The sequence below is a fragment of the Aethalodelphis obliquidens genome, unplaced genomic scaffold, assembly GCF_003676395.1.
Source record: "Aethalodelphis obliquidens isolate GAN/ISIS:26980383/991018 unplaced genomic scaffold, ASM367639v1 scaffold11, whole genome shotgun sequence".
Lineage (NCBI taxonomy): Eukaryota > Metazoa > Chordata > Mammalia > Artiodactyla > Delphinidae > Aethalodelphis > Aethalodelphis obliquidens.
The window spans coordinates 1940329-1963174 of NW_020837955.1; the positions used below are offsets into that span (position 1 = coordinate 1940329).

A 22846-nucleotide genomic window follows, 5' to 3' on the forward strand; every position below is an offset into this window, starting at 1 on the left:
GAAGAAGGCTGGTAGAAAGAAGGTTCATTTATGAGGTTTCTTCAGTTTTCATGTTTCTTGGCTGTGAATTCCTGGTTAGTGTGTTCTGGGTCACTGGCCAAATTTTACTGACACAACGAAGCCTGTGGAGTGCTAGAGCTAAACTGGCATCATGGTCCCTTCCTCTTCCTTGCCCTGTGGACTCTGTGGCTGCTGAGTTGGGCCCTGCAGAATGATTAGAAGTGTCATAATGAAATCAGGCTGACCGCTCACAAGCTTCTATTAACAGTGGAGCGGGTTTGCCAAAGGAAGGAATTCAATGCCAGTGTGTATCATAGGGGATGAGGCGAGGGGAGGCAGATCAATGCAAGACGGTTAACATCTAGTGAAAATGAATGACCTGTAAATGGATTTTCAGGGAGAAGGGACAAGGCCAAGATATTACTTTTGAAGGATTTTATTTAAACAAACCAGAAGAGTCGACTATGTTCCTAGTACTGTGCTGAGTATTTCCCATATCAATTGTTTCACATTTTCAAAGACCTCCCTCCACCCCCACCCCCAAAGCAGGAAGTCTTATGCTGAAGACAACAGAAATAAGTGGAGATGCCCAGGATGAAAGTTTCCCCTACCTTTCCTTCGTATCCCTCTGAGTTATCTCCTTGGATCCTTGAGGATATTGAGGATTCCCTTAGCATGGTGGGAAGCTCCTGCCCTTAGATAAATCCCAGAAGCTAGGGATGGTAAACTCTATTTTAGTTCATACATGTGGACCTAAAGTAAGTGCTTTACTAGAACGTGGTGCCACAGTTGGGGGACCTGAACACTTTTACATTTTATTTATTGCCTGTATTTATTAATCAGTTATTGATCAGCCTTAGTATTTCCATGCAGGAATCCTTCCTTGTAGCTCTTGGGACTTGTATGTTCTTTAAAATTCCAGATCCTGAAGGAATTAAAGCTTAACAATCAATATAGAGTTATTACTGGTTTGAAGGAATTCACTGAAGTCAAGTTAAAAGCAAGAACAGGAAACGTGACATGTGAAGTCAAAAGTTAAGTTTGACATTTCTGGGAGCTGGTACAGGAGCACATAGGAGGGAAGTGGTCATGATATAATCATTCAGTCTTAGAGCTGATGACATAACTGGGTGTTTGTGGCCTTGTCTGCTTTTCATAGTGAGTCATTTTTATAAATAAAAGAGATATTAATATTAATAAGTTTACATGCATTATATACTATGTGCAAATTATATGAATGGTGTTCCAAGAAATAAGTTTTGTAGGTAAAATAGTTCTTAAATTGGCAGTTTTGACACATGATTTCTGGTAGTGCTGCTAATTTTTCTAGAAGATCTGAATTTCAGGCTATTAGAATATACCCAAAAATGTTTGCTGGTGTTTTCTGGTATCTAAAATTATAAACACCTTAACAGAAAAGATGTGTATATTTATGTGGAATACTCTGACATACAATCACAAATGATCTAAGATCTGTATTAGCAAAAGCAATATCAATTTCAATGTCAAACCCAAAATCAAAGCATGAATGAAAATGAGCTTATCAGAAGCAACGTGTATGCTAACACTCAATAGAAAGATGTTTTGGGATGCACTCTTCGACAATATCGATGTGCAATGAACAAAAACTTTTCTTTGAAATATTTGTTACAAAACAAAGATCAAGACGGTTGATAGGGCAATTAATGCCTTTTCTGCTTTGAAGTTTCCCTTTAAGAATAATATGTCTAAAATATCAAATGTTTGTGTACAGGGTTCAGAGGGTTTTGAGGTTGAACATATCCACGTACCAGGAGGGTGAGGCACCCCAGCTCTGTGGAGGCGGAAGCTCTCGCGGTTGGGACCTTTTCACACCTTGCCCTGTGTACCTGATCTTCATCTGGCTGTTCATCTGTATTCTTCCTCATATCCTTTATTGTACAATAAACCGGTAAATGTAAGTAAGTGTTTCCTTGAGTTCTGTAGCCAGTTCTGGCAAATAATTGAATCCAAGGTAGAGGAGGTCATGGGAACCTTGGATTTGTAGCCAAGTGGGACAGAAACTGTGGGTAACCTGGGGGCTCACTACTTGTGATTGGCATCTGAAGTGGGTGGTTGTCCTGACTGAGCCCGTAACTGTGGGATCTTACGTTGTCTCCAGGTAGGTAGCGTCAGAATTGAGTTAAACCATAGGACACTCAGTTGGTGTCACAGAGAATTGCTTGGTGTGGGAAAACCCCCACACCCCTGGTGTCAGAAGTGTTGTGTGGTAGTAATGGGAAGAGTAAAGGAGAAACACAGGAGAACCGAGCTTTTCCATTACACAGCTCCTCACCAGGATCAGCCCTCTTTAATCCCACAACCCACGCTCCAGAGATGAAGAACATATAATCTCATTGAGGTCTTGTTCAGAGGCGCAGATATTTTGTGCTTCCTCCAACGTTCCCTGTGTCTTTTCATGACCGCTGGCTCCTCAAGGCTCTCCACTTTTGCACCCATTCCAGAGGTTGGTACTCCGCTTATTCCCTGCCTATCTGTCCCCTCCTGGTGAAATGGGTTCTCTTCTCTTCGGCCTCTTATTTAAAGGGACAAACTAATTTATACTAAAGCATTAGCACAGTGGTTCCTAGCCCTGGCTGCAACATGAGAAACACCTGGGTAGCTTTTCAAATGTATCCATGCTGAGCTCTGTCCCAACCAATTAAATCATAATCTGTGACACCAAAAAAAAAAAAAAAAAAAAATTCTATAAGCCTTTCAGGTGATTCTCATATGCAGTCAGGTAATGGCTCAGGTGGACCTGTATAGCACGTTTGAATATGAACTGAGGCTCTCAATGTCTAACTCCAAAGGAGGAGGTTGGGCGGGACTTTCAGTCTTCAGGATAAGTATTTATAGGCTGAGGGAATGGGCTGGGCAGAGAATGGAGGCTTCCTTAACCCACACCAATCAGGGCTTGATCAGGGAGGAGTGTGGTGGGGAAGCTGGAGAAGCTGGAGCTCAACGTCGACTGCTTTGTTCACTGTAATGAGACGAAGAGCACAGGAGAGCGCAACTGGCCAAGTAAGGAATAAAAATTGCTGTGTTAGGGACACATTTTCTAGAGCCATTTCTGTCTTGTAGCACAATGCAGAGTTAGGTTGCATACATTGCACTTCCTTGTCTTCTCTGAATGTGTCTACATATATGTGTTTTTGTAAAAATAGATTGTTTGGATCTCACCCTTTGTCATAGCTAGGGAGGCTTCCAGAACAGCTCAGCTTCCTGAGTGCTTGACACACACGATTATTGTCTCATTTTAATTTGCAACCATAACCAGCATCATTAATGAAATGAGTCTGTGGGGGTCTGGCTGACTCTTGTGAAAAACTGCCCCCCAGTAAGTGAAGACACATGCATAATAATTAGTGACTAGAGAGAGTCACCGCTCATGTCTCCTCTGGCATGTTCTTGTTTCTGCTAAAACTGCTATAATTATTTGTTTTATGTGCTTCTGTCCAACTTACTATTTTAAAAAAGTATCTACTTATTTATCATCTCTTCTACCAGGATGCAAGCTTCATGAAGATGGGAACATGTTTTTTTTCCCCGATGTATCCCTAGCATCTAGCCTACTGCCAGAGCATGGTAGACACTCACATTTTCCATGAATGAATGGTTAAAGCATTGGCTCTGGAGCTGGTTTTCTTTTTCCTTCTACAAATCAAGAAAATCAGTTGCAGAAGTAAAATTGCTCAGCCATCCATTTTCGCTTATTCCTATTTAGTTAAGATAATTACATTTGCATCATCTTTGTTTACTCCTTGTAAAACTGCTTCCTTTGTCTCTCAGAAGGATTTTCTATCATGTCTTATTTTAACTGTACCTCTAAGAAGCCAAACTTTAACAACCTTCCCTTGTTTTATTTAGAGTTTTGTGAACCTTCCATGTTTAATTCATGCTGATGTTTTGTAGGCTGCTATCAGCCAAGAGCTGAAATCTAAAGTCCTGGAATAAGACATCCCTTAAAGAATATTATGACAGTCTAGCAGTGGCCATGATGTTCATATACTGTGAAAGTAATTTCATACCTTATTCCCCATGCAGGTTTTCCAGTGTTATCTACATATTTGGATGAGACATAAAAATAGGATTACTTCTTCCCCTTTCCTCACTTCTTCAATTCTATGAATTTTTTCCATCAGAAATGAATCTCATTATAATGGAGACCCATGCCTCAGAGTACTTAGTGGCCTCTCCATCACTGACTGGATCTCTCACATTTTCTAAGACGGTGAGTTGTGATGCCATAAACCAAATCTCATGTGGCATATCCCATGCAATGTTCAGGATGTCTGCTTTTTTATCCCTTGGATTTTCCTGGATGAATACTTAGTTAAAAATACATATATCACATTTTATTTCAATGTCTTGCCAGTAGAATAGAGGAGCAAATTGTATCACTGAGGTTCTCTTCAATTTACCAATTGTTTTAATCAGGTTACACTTTTGCTAATTGCTTTAATCCCAATACATTTTCAAAGAAGCTTGTCAACAGCTTGCTAGTTATTCTCCTAAGAATTGTTTGTACCTCTTCTAATTAATAGGAGGGAAAGTGGCTCAGTGAGGTTGTGACTGTTGATGGGGTGCAAACATTTCAAAGAGTAAACCAGAGCTTATAAATTGAGATGCCGTTCATTAGTGAATTAGACTTTAGAAACAGTTTTATAATTCTATGAACACTGGGATGAAATCAGCAATTTCATTTACTATGTGATGCTGTTTGATGGGGTGTTGAATATAAAAGATCAATACCTAGTAGGTGGGACCCTGACAGTTTATTTGGAAGAGGATTTAATACAGTTATATATCCTTCCTATAAATGACATTTATTGAATGCGAGTTAAAGCTACCTAACTGTGATCTAGGTCAGAGCTTTAAAAATTGGCATGAAATTGGAAACTGCTAATGAAATATTTGTAAATATCTCTTCTGAACTCTGCATTTAACCTATTCTTCAGGATAGAAGTTGTCATGAAGAGCTAAAGTCACTCTCTTGGGTCTCCTTATAAAATTGCTCATTTCTAAGTTCTGGAAATTGATAGTGGTAATGGTTGCACAACACTGTGAATGTACTTAATATCATGGAATTGTACACTTAAAATGGTTAAGATAGTGGATTTTAGCACAGTTAAAAAAAAGGACTACAGCCACAAAAAATAATAGTGAAGATTAACAAAACCAAAGCTGGTAGACCTTTGGCAAGGCCAATCCAAAAAAATAGGAAGAAATAACAGAATTATAAAGGAAAAATAACTGTAGATACAGTAAAGATTTTAAAAACAATAATAACCTTATTTGGATTCTGGTTTGAAAAAGCCACCTGTTAAAATGTATTTGTGAAGCAAGTGGTGGTAACTGAAGACTGAGTGGTATTGAAAACTATCAATAAATTATTGTGAATTCTGCTGAATGTGTTATTGATGTAGTGGTTATATATATATATATATACTTTTATTTTTTTGTTTGCGGTACGCGAGCCTCTCACTGTTGTGGCCTCTCCCGTTGCAGAGCACAGGCTCTGGACGCGCAGGCTCAGCGGCCATGGCTCACGGGCCCAGCCGCTCCGCGGCATGTGGGATCCTCCCAGACCGGGGCATAAACCCGTGTCCCCCGCATCGGCAGGCGGACTCTCAACCACTGCGCCACCAGGGAAGCCCGGTTATGTGTATTTTTAAAAAGGTCTAATATTTAGTGATAAAAGCTAACATTTAAGGAGAAATTTTTATGATGTCTGGGATATGCTTGAAAATAATCCAGAAAAAAAAATTGGTGGGAAGTATATGGAATGGTAGTGTCAGAGTGTTGGAAACTGTGGAAGCTGGTGATGGATACATGGAGTTATATTATTTTTTCTGCTTTTGTATTAATTTGAAACTTTCTAAAATAAAATATAAATAAAATAAAACAATAATAAAAATTAGGAACAACTAAAAACATTGCATATTTCTGTGCTTTTGTGGTACTTTCCCCCACCTCCCTGAAGACAAAGACCAAGGGAGACAGAGAGAGTTCATTCATATTCAGAATGTTAACATTCAATTTCATGCTTAAAATAATTGTTTCTTTGGGTGAAACTCCATGGGCAAATATTTCAAACTGCATTTTAAGGGAAAATATGTTTAGTTTTCACCAACCATTTTCATTTCTATGAGATTTCCCTGGCTCTGTACATCAACTGGAGATGGAAAAGATACTTGAGTGAAAGAGGCTGTTGAAAATTAGATGGTAAATTTCAACAAACAATTCTTTTGTGGAAAACAGAAAGAACAGGATGATATTCTCTAAAATGTTTGAAATGCCTTAGCTGGTAGCATTATCTTAACCATGACTAGAAAAATAAATCAACTTTATTCTAACCCTCCCCACACCACTTCTGAATAGGAATGTGCTTAGTGCTTGCCTCTGAAGGAGGTAAGTCTCCACTGGTCCCTGTGGTTGGCTGGATAACGGTCCCCAAGCATATCCAGGTTTTAATCTCTGGAACATGGAACAAAAGGGATTTTGTAGATGTGTTTAAGGATTTTGAGATGGAAGATTATGGACCTAAAAGTCCACAGGTGTCTTTATAAGAGGAAGGCAGAGGGAGATTTTATGATAGAGGAGGAAGTGATGTGAAAACAGAGCAGAGATTTGACACTGAGGCAGAAGATGATGTGGTGATGGAAGCAGAGAAAGATGTGAAGATACTACTCTGCTGCCTTCGAAGATGGAGAAAGGGGTCATGACCCAAGAAATGCAGCTCTAGAAGCTGGAAAAGGAAAGAATGGATTTTTACATAGAGCCTCTGGAGGGAGCGAGGCCCTGCTTAAAAACACGTTGAAACCGATTTTGGATTTCTGTTCTTTTAAGCCACCAAATTTGTGGTAATTTGTTAGGGCAGGCATAGGAATCTAATCTAACTCTTCCTCTTATGAGAATGACTGGGGAAGTGAACCGGAGGGCCTGGCACGTGGGGTATGCATCAGAAGTGCATGAAGGTAAGTATCCTGGTTTGGCTGATTATTTTGCAGGAACAGATTGTACAACTGAATGAGAGGTGTGTTATGGTGGTTCTCACCTTAACCACAGAGGCTGTTGGCAGGTTGCATTTTGTTATTCTGCCTGCTTCTCTGTTCTCCGAATCCCCTGGTTCTGAAAGCAAGATTTAGGGATTAGAGGTATGGATGAGGACTTCACTCTAAGGCTGGTAGAAGCAACATTAGAGTAGGGGTCTGATATCCTGGACTGTGCCCACCTACCAATAAGGAACTTGGGAGAAGATTTTAAACTTTTTGTACCCTGTAAAATGGGTTAAAATGACATACCTTGCCTACATCATAGTGTCTTTGAAGGCTCAAATGAAACGGAAGGGTCTTTTCCAATGTAAAAGAACAGCCCTTCCCCCTAAAGTCCCAAGATGGTGCTGAATGAGGCAGGCACGTGTTGGTGAGCCGCAGTGGCCCAGAGCAGCGTGTTGGAGGCAGAGTGGGCTGAGAAGGTTGTCCACATTGTGGGGAGGTGGGGGTGGCTCAGCCTGGGATGTTTGAATGGGTAGAGGCGTGTGATTGCACCAGTGTAGGAGTGGTGAAGTTGGTACTGAGAGATTGGTGACATGTGAGGGGATTGATCCATATATTAAAGTTACTGTCACTCAAACCTGTTAAGGTATAAATATTTTCATTGTCCCAGAAAGTTGCCTTCTGCTCCTTCCTAGTCAATTCCTGTCACCACCCACCAGAGGCAACCAGTGTTCTGATGTTTTCTACCATAAATTAATTTTGCTCATTTTATTAAAAAAATTCATATAAGTTTATAAAATATAAATTATGAGCTCTTTTAGGTCTTCTTTCATTCAGCATACTCCTTTTGGTATTCATCCATTTGTTGCATGTATCACTGTTCTGTTCTTTTTTATTCCATTCCATTGTGTATTATAGTATTCCATTGTGTGATTACACCATAATTTGTTCATCCATTTTTCTGTTGATGGACATTTAGTTTCCTTTTTATCTTATTTGAATGAAGTTGCTAAGGATAAAATTTGAATAACATTCTTGTTTATTTGGGTAGATACTAAAGACTAGAATTGCTGGGTCATAAATAAGAGGTATAGTTTTATAGGAAGCTGCCAGACCATTTTTCTTTTCTTTCTTTTCTTTTCTTTTCTTTTTTTTTGGCCATGCCAGGCAGCTTGTGGAATCTTAGTTCCCCAATCAGGGATCGAATCCATGCCCCCTGCAGTTGAAGTGCAGAGTCCTAACCACTGGACTGCCAGGGAACTCCCCCCAGACCATTTTTCAAAGTTTGATTTTTCTGGTGACTAATGATGTTGAACATGTTTTCATTGGGTTGTCTTTTATTTTTGTTTGTAAGAAATTTTTTATATACCCAAGATAACAGTTATCTGGTATATGCTCTTGAATCTTTTCTCATATTCTGTGGTTTGCCTATTCATTTTCTTTAATTGTATCTTTAGATGAGTAGAATTTTAAAATTTTGATAAATTCCAAATTTTCAATTATTTTTCTCTTACACTTATTTCTTCCTGTGTCCTGTCTAAGAAATACTGAGCTATCTTCAAGTCACAATGATATTCCATGATTTCTGTTTCTTATGTTTCTTATCCTTGCCAGTCTGCATGCCATTCTCCCTTCCTTCCTTTCTTTTTCTTTTGCCTTATTATCCCTTATTAGGGCCTCCAGCACAATGTTGAATAACAGTGAGTGAGAACATCCTTGCTTGTTCCTGGATTTAGGAAGAAAAGTTTTCCCTCTTTCACTATCAAATATTATGTTAACTGTTGGTTTGTCATAGATTTCCTTATGAGGTTGTGGTAGGTCCCTTTATTCCTAGTTTTCTGAGAATTTTTATTATGAATGAGTACTGACTTTATCAAGTGCTTTTTCTGTGTCTAATAAGATCATATAGCTTTTCTTCTTTATTCTATAAATATTAATTACATTGCTTTTCAAAAGTAGCTGGAAATATATACTGCACAATTCAGTTTACAATTCAATGGTTTTTATTATATTCACAATGTTGTGCAAACATTACCACTGTCTAATTCTGGAACATTTTCATCATCCCAAGTAGAAACTCTGTACACATTAGGCAGTCATTCCCCAGTTCTCCTTCCCTCCAAGCCCCTGGCAGCTACTAGTCTACTTTCTGTCTCTATAGATTTGCCTATTCTGAACAGTTCATGTAAATGGAATCATGTAATATGTGATCTTTTGTGTCTGGTTTCTTTAACTTAGCATATTTTAAAGGTTCACTCATGTTGTAGCATGTATTAGTAGTTAATTCCTTTTCATAGTCAAATAATATTCCATTGCATATACCACATTTTCTTTTTAAATCCATTCACTGTTGATGTCTATTTTGAATTGTTTCCACGTTTTGGCTATTATAAATGCTTCTCTTATGAGCATTCATATACAAGCTTTTGTGTGAACTTATGTTTTTATTTCTCTTGGATACCTAGGACTGGAATTGCTGGGTTATATAGTAACTGTATGATCAAGTTTTTGAGGAAATGGCGAACTTTTTCATACTGGCTACACCATTTTACATTCCCACCAGCAATGTTCTTTTGGTGATTGCTCTAGAGTTTGCAGTATAATCTAAGTCCACTTTTTTTTTTTTGGCTTTTGTTTCTGTGTTTTTGGCCACACTATGTGGCTTGTGGGATTTTAACTCCCTGACCAGGGATTGAACCTGGGCCCTTGGCAGTGAGAGCATGGAGTCCTAACCACTGGACCACCAGGGGATCCCCTAAGTCAACTTTCAAATAACATTACTTTTAACATTTCTTGCAAGGCAGTTCTGTTGGCAACAACTTACCTCAGGTTTTGTTTGTCTGAGAAAGTCCTAATTTCTCTTTTCACTTTTGAAGGATAATTTCAGCAGATACAGAATTCTGTGGATTTTTTTCTTTCAACACTTTAAATGTTTAATTCCACTCTCTTCTTGCTTGGATAGTTCCTGGAGAGAAGTCTGATGTAATTCATATTCTTGATTCTCTATAGGTAAGGTGATTTTTTTCCCCCATTTGGTTTCTTTCAAGATTTTCTCCTTGTCTTTCATTTTCCATGGTTTGAATATGATATACTTAAATGTAGATTTTGGGGGTATTAATCCTGCTTGGTGTTCTGTGATTCCTGGATCTGTAGTTTGGTATCTGTCATTAATTTTGGAAAATTCTCAGCCATAGTTAATTCAAATATTTCTTCTGCTCCATCTCTCTTTCTTTTCCTTCTTCCCAGTATGTATATGCTACACCTTTTGTAATTGACCCATAGTTCTTGGACATTCTGTTCCACATTAAAATATTTTTTCTCTTTTCATTTAAGTTTGGGAATTTCTACTGGTATTTCTTTAAGTTCACCGACTCTTTCCTCAGCTGTGTCTAGTCTACTGTTGATACCATGGAAGGCATTCTTAATTTCTGTTACAGTGGTTTTGGTTTCTAGCCTTTTGTTTTAATTCTTTCTTATTCATCTTTCTAATTACATTACCCATCTGTTCATGCATGTTGTCCACTTTTTCCATTAGAGCCCTTAGTTTATTAATCATAGTTATTTAAAATTTCTGGTCCAATAATTCCAGAATCTCTACCATATCTGAGTCAGGTTCTGACACCTGCTTTGTCTCTTCAGACCGAGTTTTTTTCTTGCCTTTTAACATGCTTTGTACTTTTTTTTTGAAAGCTTGACATGATGTATTGGGTAATAGGAACTAAGTTAAACATAAGTTTAGTGTGAGATTTTATGTTTTATCTGGCTAGGAGTTAGGCTATGTTTAATGTTTCCTATAGCTGTGCATGGCAGAGGTTCAGTTTCCTCTAGTATCCTTGGTTTTGTCTTCCCTACGGTTTTTGGGTTTCCCTAGAAACCCTTTCTTAAATTGAGTCTCTGCCTTGTACCTCCCTCAGTGGTAATCCACTGTTATTATACTGGAGCCTTGTTAATGTGGTAGTAAGGTACAGGGGGGAAACCATTCTATAATCTTATGATTAAATCTTAGTATTTTAGTGGGCCTGAGTCCCTGAAGTATGACCATCAGGAAAGTTTCTTAGCTCTTTTTTTTCTGCTCTTAGGTGAGACAGGAAGACTAGAGGGGACCGGAGCCGTCTAACTGCCCTTCTGATAGGTCAGATCAGGTTCTGGTAAAATAGCTTTCCTTGAGGGCTACCCTTTGTTATGGAGAACAAAATGCTCCAGGCTTATTTCAAAATGGTTACTTCTTCCCCCTCCCTTCACTCCCTGCCCCCACCCACCTGGGAGCAGAGGCTATTTTTCTCAAGTCTTCACTGGGAAAACCTGGTGGGGTGCCTACATGTAAAACTCACAGCAGTGTAGGAGTCCCCCCTAAGACTGTATCTTTAGGGTTCTTTTTTTAACTCTCAAGTGAGTTCATACTCAGTCTCCAGCAATTTCAATTACTGTTTAAGTGTTCCTTTCACTTTATAACTTTATAGCTCCAGTGGATTTTGATTGTGGTGAACTGTGATCCTCTGTTTTCACATGTCTTGCCAGTTTTCAGGGCAGTGATCTGCCCTGTGACCTCAGTTCTCTGATGGATCCTAGAAGAGATGTTGATTTTTAATTCATTCAGCTTTTTTTCTTTTAGAAGAACTGGAGAGATGACTTTCAAGCTCTTTATATATTGGAGCTAAAATCAGAAATTCAGTCCATTGATTTTTGAAAGTCAAATCAACTTTGTATTCCTGGGAAAAAATATCACTTGGTCATGGTTTATTATTATTATTTTTTAGTATTTCTGGATTCAATTTACTAGTATTTTGCTCAGGACTTCTGTGGTCATGATGCGTATTAGTCTGTAGCTTTCTTGTAAATGTTCTTTACAGGTTTTTGTAATCAAAACTTGGGGTACATTTCTTCCTGCCCTATTTCCTAAAAGGGTTTATGTAAGATTGGTATTATTATTTTTTAATGTCTGGTACAACTCACCTATGGAGTTCTTTATTCCTCTATTACCTCTTTCTGGCCTTCTTTGGGTGAATTCATATTTTATTATTATATTTTATTTCATGTATTGACTTTTAGCTATACATTTTTGAATATTTTATGGGGTGCTCTATCCCAGAGTTTACAATGTGATCTAAGTTATTGCAGTCTACCTTTAAATAATATTATCCTACCTTATGAAGAGTATAAGAACCTTAAAAGCCTCCCCCCCACCCATTTGTTTTTGTTGTATTATATTTAACTTCCAGATATGTGATAATTTTCATAATACTTTGTTGATATTTTTAAAAGCAATTTATTTAAAAAAATTAAAAATACACACATCTACACACACATTTGGCTGTGGCCTTTACATTTTCCTTCAGATTTAAGGTTATATCTGGTTATAATTTCTTTTTAACCTGAAAGAACTTTTAGCACTTCTTGTAGTACAGAAGACTAATTCCTGCTGCTGTAGTCACTCCGAAAATGTTTTTATTTCACCTTCTTTTTTTTTTTGGTACGCGGGCCTCTCACTGTTGTGGCCTCTCCCGTTGCAGAGCACAGGCTCCAGACGCACAGGCTCAGCGGCCATGGCTCACAGGCCTAGCTGCTCTGCGGCATGTGGGATCCTTCTGGACCGGGGCACAACCCTGTGTCCCCTGCATTGGCAGGCAGACTCTCAACCACTGTGCCACCAGGGAAGCCGCACCTTCTTTTTAAAGGATATTTTCTCCTGATATAGAATTCTAGGCTGAGTGTTTTTGTTGATTTGTCACTTTAAAGATGTTGTTGCATTGCCCTATGTTCTTCCTTGTTTCAGGTAACATGTTGGTTGTTATTTATATGGATTTTACCCTGTATATAATGTCTTCTTCTCCTCCTCTTCCTCCTCTTACCCCCCTTATCATCCTTCCTCCCCTTCCTCTTCTTCTTCTTCTTCTTCCTCCCTTCTGCTTAAAAGCAGAAAATCTAATTTTAAAATTTACTACTTATCTTTGTCTTTTATTGTGTTTGAAAAGGTGTGATGTTTGTGTTTATCCTGCCTTGGGGATCCTGGAGCTTAAAAGTTCTGTAGATTGATACTTTTCATCAATTTTGGAAAGTTTTCAATTATGATCTTTTCAAATATATCTTTAAATGTTATTTTGTCATATATATGAAGCTAGTATATTTTTAGGTCATTTGATATTACAACCAAAGGGAATTGAAACAAAAATTGGTATACAGAAATGGGATGTTGTTTTAATAAACACCTGAAATACATAGCATTATTTTTAGGGCTAGTTGATGGTGGGAGTTGGAAAAAATGGTGAAGAAACTATTATAGGAGACTGAAAAAATGGTAACCCATTTGGTGAAATGGTCACTTGTGGTTTCTTGGAAGACAGAAAATGTACTTAAACAAACTTTGGATTTGGGCAAGGAGATCTCCCAGTGAAAATTTGAAAACATCAGCTGCTTCTCTTTAGCTGCATATAAGGTAGTACAAGAAAGGAAGAACTCAAAAGAACTGGCCATTTGCAAGCAGAATTTATTGGAAAAATCGAGAGCCCAGGACTTAATGAATTGGAACATAAAATTGTTTCTCTTCTCCAGCTTCTATAGTCAGTAACAGATTCTCAGAGTAAGGTAAAGTCTGGGCTGGGGTAAAGATCAAACTTGGGGTGCTGCTAGTAAGTGATGGTTTCAGAGTAAAGTCCAAGTCAAAGAAGGGGCTATATGATTTTTTGTTGACTTCTGAAAGAATCAGGATGAAATCTAATATGTGCTCTCTGTTGCACACAAGTGTTTGTAGGAATCTTAAGGTCAAGGTCCACAACAGTCTGATACAGCAGTTCTTTCAAAGTCTAGGGATAGTGAGACAAATAGAACAATTGTTCTCAAAGAATGGCTTTGGGCACAGGGAGTAAAATGAATGAAATACACTGGAAACCAACAAAAGTTTTGAGAAGACTGAACGAGCAGAAGTGCCATCTGCCTGGTCTAGTAGGGAATGAGCAGTACAAAATGTTAAAAGGCTTCTGAGCCCTTAATGCTTTGTATCCAGAAAGCAGGCTAAAATTTTTTCTCAAAGAACGTATTTTCTATTGAGCTCTTTAGAAGTGACCAAAGAGGATGATGGAAAGGAAGGACATCCTAGAAAGTGAAGCCAAGATCCATGAATGAAGTGAACTGGGGAGTTACTTTTGGGAAATATAACCAGGGTCAAATCAAGGACTATTTACGACTCCTAAAGTGGAGGGACCTGGAAACATTTTCCCAGCAGACTTTCAGACTTGCTACGTACCAGTAACTGTTATTTGCCTTTCATTTTCCTCCTCCTTGAATTGGAATGTTTATTGTGATTATCCTGTCCTTGTTCCACCATTGTATGCTGTGTGTTTTTGAGGCAGCTATATTGCCTTCTTCATTCATACGTTTCTGGATCAGGAGGACTTGCATGAACATCTATTATAAGTTATTCAAACCTGATGTTGTGTTAGATAAAACTTTTGGGGGTCTTGGGATGGTGGACCCCCACCATCCCAGGTGGGGGATAGGAGGAGCATGAATAATTCTTGCCTAATGGTGGATTTGTGGTAGATTAAATAGTGACTCCAATCCTTCACTCCTCTTTGTCATGTAAATTTGCAGTACCCTTCTGCTCTGACTCTGGGCTTTGTCATGTGACTTTCTTTGACAATAAATGTGGTTGAAATGCCAGAGTGCCACTTCTGAGCTTAGCCCTTTAAAGATTTTGCTTAATGCATTTTCACTGTTATTTCTGCCATCACCATGAGAAGGTCATGCCCAGGTTAGTTCTGTGGTCCCATGAGAAGGATGAAGTCACATGGTGCAGAGCCAACCTAAAAACACATGTATGAGTGAGTGGTCCAGCCAAGATCAGCTACGTTTAGCCTAGATCAGCAGAACCCCTCAGAAGTGTGAAAAGTATTTGCTGTATGTCATTAAGACTTTGTAGTTGATTGACATACAGCAATTTTGTAGCAATAGCCAGCCAATAAAAGAAGTTTCCTGAAAGATTATAGCAGTCTTTTTGTAAATTCTGAGAAACTAACCAATTGTAATTCTCCAGGCATATAATATGATATAATTACATATATATGTATGTATATATATATAATTACATATATACATACATATATGTGTGTGTGTGTGTGTGTGTATGTGTGTGTGTATATAAAATTTATCATCTAGTGTAACTCACTTTATAGACAATAAAATAGTACAGTGACCTGTAAAGACTGGTAAGGGACAACCAAACTACTTATGCACTTGGAAGTATGTTTAGGCAGTGGTTTGGATTTGAACATAGCAGCTTTCCCTCTGGTTATCCAGGATATGGATGCAACATAGATTTGTAGTAGTTTTTTTTCTTTACTGAATTTAACTCTTTTATTATTTTCATGGGCACTGGATAGTGTTTTCTTTCTAAACTGTTCAACAACCCATTATCTGGGGTGTTGTCTGCTTATTAGGTCAGATCAGAAATGTTGTTGTACTCAGTTTGCTCATGGTATGGAACATGAGGTGCTCTGACTGGTCCCACCTCACCTGTTCAGTCAGATAAGATGTCCTGAGAACTGTTGACCTTCTGGCGTGGGTCCACTGTCCTGGTCTCCTTCTGCCATCTTTGTTAAAGATCAGGTTAAGGGTATGCATTGTAGTTTTCTAGGTCCTTTATAAGGGTGGCTTCCAAACTCTCTGAGCAGAGGCAAATGACTAAGCTGTGTATAAAACAAGAATCACAAATATTGACAAAATAGGTAGTTTTTCTTTTCCCAACAAATTCTGTTTTATTTTCTGCCTAGAATATAATATTAAGGAATCACTGGGTCTTACCCACACTGGTTTTTCACCCATTAGCTGGTGACTTCTCTTTCCTTGAATAATTTATACATCAGAATATTGGGGACCACATTCATGGTTCACTCATGGTTAAGCTTCATAGACATGACCTCAAGATTATTACCTTGGTGGCCAATTGACCTGCCCCCTCTTTTTAAACCAAGATGATATGAAATGCCAACACTACATGAAAACATTTACTTTCTTATTTGGGCAGAGAGACAGGCTTAAATTTTTTCATGAAAAGAATAATTACAGGGCAGCAAACATGCAAAAATTCATGTGATATTAGATAGAATAAGATGTAAGACTGAAGAATTCCTCATGTTTTTGTTTCCTCCATTTCCCATAACTTGTGAGAATAGACCATCCTAAACCAGTGGCATCATCATCTCCTACTGAGTGTTTTTCATGTCTAGTTGTTCCCAGATGAAGGAAGCCTCATCATACAGCAATGGCCATAGCCTCAGTAAGCTGAAACAGATTGTCCAAAGGCTCCCAGAAACATTGCTGCTCCATGGTATCATTATAATCCAATTTAGTTTAACAAGCATTTCTTATTCACTGTTTGAGTCCAATACTTGGCTAGTGTAGGATGAACAATAGTAGCCATGACATAATTTAATAGTCAGGAATAATGTTTAATGGTGTTATAAAGGAAGTATCTTTTTTTTTTTTTGCACACTTAGGGAATTTGTTCTCAGTTGGAATCCAATTGGAATGTGACTGCCTGCTAAAGTACAGACATGCCAAAGAACACCAGAGTGGTGTTGAATTTAAAGAACTGCAGCCTCAGAGAGACAAACATATGCCATTCCTATACTAGTATATAAAGTGAGCAGGTCACATTTAAAGGTAATGATAAAGGAAGAAAAACTATTTGTAAAGATTCTAAAAAGAACTTTATGTATTTGTAGTTTCAAAGACTCAGAAGAACTACTGGGAACCTGAAATAAGAAAATGGCCTCCCCACATCTAAAATCATTGGAAAAGACTAGGGAAACACAGAGAATGATAAGTAGGATAATGAGAACATGGGGACAAAAAATGCTTGGACTGGACCTGAGCAGACACACAGGTCACATAGATCATTATTGGATCCATAATGAGGAGGCACTTGAAACTGATGTTGTCATTGTCATTGTCATCATCATCATAATCATCATCACATTGACTTATTCAGTACTTACTGTGACTCAGGCTCTGTGTTAAGTGATTTATGTGTTTGTTTACGAAATTTTCCAAAGAACTCTATGAGATAGGTCTTCTTATGTTGATGTTATAGATGAGGACCTGGAGAGGTTAACTACTTTGCCCAAGATTACATAACTGGTATGTAGTGGAGCCATTACTCAACTAAATTGTTCTGCTTTGAGATCTTAATCATCATAGTACATGGACTTACCCATTAAATACTGTATACATGATTTCCATTTCACCATTTGGACTTATCCTTCCCCAAAAATCTTTTGTCATCTTCTGTTTCAGAGTTAAATATGCCATCCAGATACATTTATGTATAGATACCCATAACGAATGGACACTTTCTACCCATTGCCCTAAGAATTCTGGTAACCAGAGTTGATACAAACAGCATTTTTTATAGAATGGTCTGTTTGTAAGTCTTAGTTCTTTCTGGACATGCTGCTATTATGGTCTTTACTGCAATAATTTGAAGCCTTTTTCCATTCACAAAAGAAACTATTAAGGCAAGCATGTAAAATCAACCACAAAGGCATCTCTTCTGTTGAAGTAGTAGAAAATGTCTTTTAAGATGAGAATACATTGAAAACCTTCAGCACTTTCTTTTTACTGTTTCTTTTTTACCTGGTTTGAATCATCATTACAGTGTTCCGGGTTCTCTGGAAAGAACTGCATTGTGTTAAACCATCTTGAGAACAGGGTTCTTCAGAAATGACAGCCTGCCAGACTGTTCTGTTCTGTGTAGAATGCTGTTGCTAGCTTTTTTATCATCATTTTCTTTTAGAGATTTCTTTCCTCCTCTGAATAAAAAACAGTGAATTCTTTCTATTGGTTTTGCTGGCATGATTGTATTTTGAGTATGGGTTTGAATGTGTCGTTTAAATACCATTTTATTAGAGTGACTATTTTTGGGTCTTCATGTTGGAACTAGCGGTGCCTGTCTGATAATCTAGGTCTTCTTGTTATTCCCCTCCCCCTTCTTTTTATGTAATCCTGCATATTTTGGGCAAAAAGCATCAAAAATATTCTTTTCACAGCATATTTCCCCTTTTGAATTTTGCCTTCCACTGAAGGCAAAATTTGTAAAAATGATGAAGTTGGTTTTTTCTTTCTTTTTAAACTTTGTTCAACTTTTTTCACCTAGAATTCATCTTGTAGAAACATCTAGGTATCACTGCTTTTCCCTCAGGTAACATTCAGAGTAGTCTTCATTATCTTGAGGGATAAGGAAGAGAAATAAAAAGGGATATGTATATCAGTGGAATTTGAGATCATTATGAATAATTGTTACCTCTGGGTGAAGCTTATTGTAGCTTTCCCAAAAACAGGAGTTAAGTTTGTCCCATTTAACACCAACGAATCTATAATATTCTATACTGCTTTACATGCAGAGGTATATATGTACATGAATTTTATTTTTATTTTTTTATTTTATTAAAAAATATTTACTTATTTGGCTGGACTGGGTCTTAGTTGCGGCACACGGGATCTTTAGTTGTGGCACACGGGATCTTTAGTTGTGGCATGTGGGCTCTTAGTTGTTGCACGCAGGATCTATTTCCCTGACCAGGTATCGAACCTGGGCCCCCTGCACTGGGAGTACAGAGTCTTAACCACTGGACCACCAGGGAAGTCCCAAATTTTTTTTTTGGAGTACACTTTTGATAATTTGTTCATAGCATCTGCTCTTTTCCCAGAGTTGTCTTTCTCCCTAGAAGACAGTTCTGCCCACCTAAGGGCCATCTGGTAATAGTAGGAGTATTATTTGAGGAAAAACTTATTGTGCCGCTCTAGCCAAAATCACGTAACTTTGAGAATTTGACAAAATTCGAGACATTTGTCAAAAGGATACAGAAACTTCACTGAGACAAAGTCCTTATAGATATTTCATACAAATTGTGACTTAGGACTGCTATGCCATCAGTTACCAAGGCAGTTACTTTCCCCATCTCTCCCTCTCACTCTTTCTTGGACCACACGCTCTCAGGTGCCTCTTTCTTTATGTTGCTCCAATCTCTTTTTCTGTGGATTGTTATCATCTATTTGCACATCTGTCTCCACCAAAATGGTGCGCTAAGTCAGAGTCACATGTCCCTTTAGTTCAATTACATTCTACCCACTGAATACAGTTGTATACCTCTTAGTTTAGATTCTTGAGAAAGTATTTTAGTTGGGTGCTGGCTAGACAATGAATTGCCTGGTCTTGAATCCTGTGTCTAGTATTGATCCAATCAATCATAGTGATCCTACAATGGGTAACATGTATACTTCAGACTGCTTCAGGGTTGAGAACAGGGCAGGCACATTTACAGACTATAAGAGGTAATAGGAGCTGTGACTGGCTCAGGAGTTAAGTGGTTTTGAGAAAACCTATTTTTTTTTAATAGACCAAGTCACCCTTCTTGTTTTTTTGTTTTTTTTTTGTTTTAATATTTTATTTTATTTATTTGGCTGTGCTGTGTCTTAGTTGCGGCAGTTGGGGTCTTGGTTGCAGCATATGGACTCTCAGTTGCGGCATGCATGTGGGATCTAGTTCCCTGACCAGGGATGGAACCTGGGCCCCCTGCATTGGGGGCACGGAGTCTTAACCACTAGACCACCAGGGAAGTCCCTCCCTTCTTGTTTAATTTATAAATAAAGTCAGCAGTGGGTATTAAGAAAAATACCTCATCATGTCTTTAATCTACTTTGACTCACTGGCATTTTAGGCCCTTTCAGTTTTATTAAAAGCCATTGTCAAGGACCCCAATTGCTTTCTCCCAATTGTATTCTTGGCTTTCTTTCTGCCTGGCTCCTGGCCCTAACCTTTTCTCTCATATAGATACCACTGCAATCCCTTTGGCTAGAAGGCAGATCTGCTGGCTTTTCTGGACCCTTGGCATTTCCCAGCATTGCCCTTGACTCTTTCCTCTTCTAGTGCCTTAGGGAGGTTATCCTGCTTTAACTCAGGGTTTTAGACCCAAACTCTAGTATTAGATTATTTGGTGAGTATTTGGATCTCCTTGGAGGTGTTGTTTGAATGTTTAGATTACTTATGTGATTCTTCAATTTCTTTCTAAGAAGACTAGATTTACTGGCAGAGAAATTAGTTTCTTATAACTTTTTTGGTTATGTCTCAAAAATAGATATATTATTTTCCAAAACATGGATGACAACTAAATTAACATTTAGGCAGGATGCAAATAGGACTATTACGGTGAGAAATCTAGGTCAGCAAGAGTCATCTTGTTGGAAGGGCATCCTAACCAAGAGGACAATTTTCAGGCTAAAGATATTAGTTAATTGCACTCATAAATTTCTTACGTTCAAATTTCTGACATTTTATCTTGGCTATACTTGAGGCCTGTATTAGACTTTTATTTGAGGTGCAGAGAACTCACTCTCTTCAAAATTATACTGCAGGCTTCTTGATAAATTCACCATTGGTCTTTCTACCCAATGAGGATTTAATAATAAATCTGAGTCTCTTGATGGCAATATCAAAGCACAGACGCTCTTCCTCTCCTGCATGAGATCTATGCCCTGACACAGGATGTTGTGTCACATCCTACTCCCAGGACACTGAGCTGTTTCTTGGTTTGTACAGCAGCCTGAATACATCACTTTATCAGCCTTCAGAGTCAGAGTTATGATCCTAATTGCTTATGGAAGTTTCAGCATTCAGCCATCGTGCACAAAATGACTTAAACTGGAGTCAGAGGGCAAAGTTTGGGGACTGATGTGAGCAATGATGAGGTATCCTCTACATTCCTCAAGTTCTCTTTTTCTACCTGTGCTCAAGGAACTTACTAGAACATGGTGGGTATGAGGATAAATACATAGTTAAGCTGGTGAGCCATTTGGCCTCTTGGGACCTCCATTTCCTCAGTAAAATTAAACTGTTGGGTGGGATTGGCAGTTCCTAGTACAGGCAGTGGATTGGTTGCTTGGGTGTGCTGTGATTGGTTGCAAAATGTGTCATAGGTTGTTTGTTACAGATTACATTGAAAATAATGAGGTTTGGGAAATACTTTTTTAAAACAAAGAGTGAATTCAAGGCTGTTTCTATAAGATTGTCCCTCTCGTTTGCTTGCGTTAAGGTACACTTTCATGAGTAAAAGATTACAGAGGTGTATTGGTTTCCCAGGGCTGCTGTAACAAAATATCACAAACTGGGTGACTTAAAACAACAGAAATTTATTCTCTCACAGTTCTGGAGGCCAGAAGTCCAAAATCAAGGTGTTGGCAGGGTCAGTGTCCCTCCAGAGCCTCTAAGCTACAGTCTGGTGAATCATGAATTCTAAATAACTGTCAGTAACAGCAACAGCCAGTGGGGAACTCTCCAGGTACTTGAGAAAAAGTAGCCAATGTGAGTATTTGCTTTTATGGAGACACACATGTGTCTTGGAAAATCAGTAAAATACTCTAGGTAGTTGAGGACATTATTTTCTCGTGCTTCTGGATTGTTTTTTGAGAGTCTTTCATTTGGCTTTTGGGGCCCAGCTCTCAGAGCCGTTTAGATGACCTTACTGAGATGACCCAGGTAACCGGTGTCTGTCCCATCCTAAAGTTTTCCAGAGAGAGCTTTTTTCTTAAAGAGCCATTCCAATGCTAAGCGCTCCCATTCTCAATAGTTTTTGTTCTGGATTTAATATCTAGTACAGGAGACTAAATGGGGTTTCTTCTCTTTGTGCTTAGAAGAGATAGTAAACTGCATTCCAAACTCCTTAAGAAATTTGGAGGAATCACCTAATTATTTATAATGCTCAACAAAATTCAATGCAGACTTCTCGACAGGGGTAGCTGTGAGGCCTGTCGCGATCGTGGATGGGTAACCAGGTGGGCTGGGGCCCAAACAGTGCCGGGTCAGGGAGGCAGAGGCCGGGCTTTCTCCGAAGACCAGGCAGGGCCCGTTCAGGCCTGCCATGGAAACCAGAGCAGCGCCGGACCAGCGGGAATTGTGGCTCCCACGTCGCGACCTGTCTTTTCTCTCCCGGACCCTTTCCCCGAGATTTCTTGGTGTGGCTGCTCCCTAAAGGAGCCCACCTGCCGACGGTTGAGAGTTTTCAGTGGACTCAGCCCAGGAGAAAGATGCAGCCCTTGCTCCTTGCTGGCCGCCACCCCTCCACCTTGGTGACCGCACCTGGGGTGCCCTCCTGGTTCGGTTCCGGCAGCCCTCGGCCAGCGGCCTCTCACAGAACACCAGCAGCCTGTACACCAGCAACGGTGTGGCCGCCAGCAACAAGCTCAGGCTGTCCTGCAACCAGATCACCGCGGTCATCAACGTCTCGATGGAGGTAGAGAACACCTTATACCAGGACACCCAGTAACTGCAGGTGCTTATGGCTGATGCACCCATCTCGTGCCTCTGCGACTTCCTGGGCCCCATTGCTGAGGGCACCCACGATCCAGAGATGAAGCAGGGCCGCCCTATGCTGTGCAGAGTCGCCGTTTCTGCTCCAGCGCTCGGCCGCCCTCAGCTCTGCTGCCTCGCGAAGGACCAGGCCTGGCCCTGCCAGACACCCATGGCGGGACTAGGCCGCGCCTGCACTCATCCTGCCCAACAACGGTTTTGGGGAGCAGTTTGTCCACTAGGAGTTCCAGCTGTTTGGCAAGAACACCGCACACACCGTCAACTCCCCGATGGACGTGATCCCTAACGTCTATGAGAAAGAGGTTGGTTTGATGGCAGCCAAACGGTGAGCCATCCTGGCGAGCCCCTGCCCCAGGGGTCAGAGGTGCGGGTCTGCAGTTGATCTTACACCAAGATCTGAACTTGAACATTCTACTTTAGATGATACAGAAAATCTGATGATGGCTCTTATAAGACCAAGAAAAAAGGG

General features: G+C 39.3%; 1 pseudogene; it reads left to right on the forward strand.

Moving 5' to 3' along the window:
* Nucleotides 1-6937: 6937 nt before the first annotated feature.
* Nucleotides 6938-22706, forward strand: LOC113623583 (dual specificity protein phosphatase 18-like; annotated as a pseudogene).
* Nucleotides 22707-22846: the final 140 nt, after the last annotated feature.